The sequence below is a fragment of the Harpia harpyja genome, unplaced genomic scaffold (genome assembly GCF_026419915.1).
Source record: "Harpia harpyja isolate bHarHar1 unplaced genomic scaffold, bHarHar1 primary haplotype scaffold_54, whole genome shotgun sequence".
Taxonomy (NCBI): Eukaryota; Metazoa; Chordata; class Aves; order Accipitriformes; family Accipitridae; genus Harpia; species Harpia harpyja.
Genome location: NW_026293414.1, coordinates 477,651 through 480,346, shown reverse-complemented (window position 1 = coordinate 480,346; position 2,696 = coordinate 477,651).

Genomic DNA, 2,696 nt, shown 5'->3' with positions numbered 1-2,696 from the left:
AAGTCGTTTCTCCCTCCTGGTGAGAGCACACGCCGGGGCTTTGCTGTCAGAGAAGCAAGTGGGGAGCGCTCCTGGTTGGATGCAGCTGCCTTGGCAGACGCTTGTGCTCCTCTGTCGGCCCCGAGGTCTGATGCATGCCTTTCCCCCCACCCAAGCTGTGCTGCCAGCTGTCACGAGTCCTGATGTAGGATCCTGCCGACTGCGCCAATCTCTCGCCAAGGGGCGGAATGCACCTCGCTCAGGAGGAGAGAAGCATCAATCTGTTTTATTGAGGTAAAATAATAATTTGACAGAGTTCAATAAATTTTTGGAATTTAACAAAGTTTAACAGTGGTTTCCCGAGGTTCAGTAAGTTGGATGGCAAGGTTCACCTTATTAATTACTGCATGGAAGAAACATAGAAAGGAGAATTGAGTTAGAATCGAGCTGGAATGATTCACACAGAGACCGGAGACGCAGAAGGGTAAGGAAGACCCTCCCGTTGAGTCACGAGGTTCAGAGGGGACCCCCTTGCTTTCTCAACTCCTTTTGGAGCCTAGGTGCGGCTCGGCCCAATCTTAGTCTCAGACTTGGACAACAGTTTATGTCTAATGGAATTATCTATACAAAGTTTATAATAGTTAATATTAAGTAGCTACATGGATCAGTAATGTTTCATTAGTATTAATTCAGCATGCTATCAGTCACTTAGCAAAGATCTGCCATTGAGAACAGGTGTCTCTGCCTCGAGGAGCAACCTTGAGAGGCGTCCCAGCTCAAGGGGAGATCACTGCCGTGCAGCCACGCTGCCTAGCAGGGAGAGCTGAAAGAGGGCTCACTTAGGCTGTCATATTTATGGGATAAAGTGGCTGGCTCCTAGTCAAATTACACGTGATAGGAAGGGTATGGATGAGACTCCTTGTACCCGCAACTTTCTTTGCTCCTTGATAAATGAGTCTTGGAAAAGCCACCCGCTGTTCCTGTGTTAATCGCATGATGAGTGTTCCAAGGTCATATGCATCGGTGCTCACTGGGTCACTCGGCTCCTTTGTGGGTTTTCAGAGAAGAGATTGAAACTAGAGGAGTTCTTGGCCCGGCTATGGCTCAGGCCTTTACCTCCTTTGGAGCCTGTACCAACCTATGGCTAGTTTGGTTATGGGGTCGAGCGTAGCTGTCACACCGGCTTTTGGGAAATGAGGGTACATGTGACCCTGTGTGAGGTCAAGTTAGAACATGCTTTGCAATTTGTGTATTTACTGCAGTGAATTTTCTGCTCTTCCTGGCTGTCTTCTGTGGTTTTCAGCCTGCCTTTGCTTCCACAGAAAGAAATATTGTGTGTATGAAAGAGGCCGTTATGAATCTTCCCTGGCGGGGGGGGGGTGTGTGTGTGCTCTGCTTCTGAATTACAATCTGTATTATTTATGCCAATGTTCGAAATATCTTTCTAATTCCCTGGTTTAAGTATTCTGACCGTACTCCAGCTACATTTTACTATGCACAACTCCCACCAACCATCAGTTTTTATTTCAAGTTGTTTTTCATGAAATAACACACATTGCATCCACAATCCTGTGTTGCTGGTACATGGTTTTCTTTACAGTTTTCCAGCTGTATTCTTCCTCCCCATGATAAACAGTGTTGCCAGTATTTCTTTTTATCTTAGAATACACATGGTAAGGATGGTTGCTGGATGTCTCATCCTTTTTAAGGCCGTGAAGACACATTCCAGCAAGGCCTTTTCCCAGTCCCAGGTATTCAGGGACGCAAGACATGCCCATATCCCCATCAGCTCTGTGGAGGATTTAAGAGAGATTGTGCACCTGAAGGTTAAACAATGCTTCTGTGTCAGAAACTGAATTCCAGCAAGCAAAAGCAACCTCCCCAAATCTTAAGTTGTGTGTCATTTTAATGCTGCAAAATGTAAATAATGATCCTTGCATACATCTTTCTCAATTAAGCGTACAGTGGAAGTCTCCTCCTTCAACTAGTCTGGAGCTTAGAAGTCAGCTTAAAAATACTGGATAGTGTAATTTTTGCTGCACATGGCCTACGTCCACGTGGAAGAAAATTGGATTAGTTACACAAGTCTTTATGTAAGGCACAAAGAGAGCGTAAGGTTTTGAGTGCCCAAGGATGTTCTTTTCGGGTAGATTAACAGGCACATATACACCCTGTAATGGCACAAGGACTCCCCAAAGCGTCTTCAGTACAGCTATATTTTACGTAAGCCACTGTTTTCATGCAACCTCAGCTAGCGTTGTGCTGCTCTTTACAGGATCGAGTGAGTGGTGTTGTCTTTGGCTGTGTGGGCTTAAATGTGTTTCTAATGCGCATGTCAAATAATTACCTGTTAAACAGACTGCCAATCTGACTGAAGCCAATGCTTCCGAAGAAGATGAAATAAAAGCTTTGATGGTACAGTCCTGCCGTGAATACGATCCAATCAAGTAAGTGTTGATTATGTGAAAGCTGTTCTTTGAAGATTATGGGAAAATTGCAGAGATGTGTGTTTTAACAAGAGACACATGCCTACCTTTTTCTTTTTTTCCCCAAAAGCTCTTAGTTACATGAAGAAACCCTTGGGCCCACCTCCGCCATCATATACTTGCTTTCTTTGTGGAAGACCTGGCCACTACATGAAGAACTGCCCAACAAATGGGGTATGATTGTGGGGGACTTCTGGTGTTACTCTAGTTTTTAATTGTTTTACCTTGGCA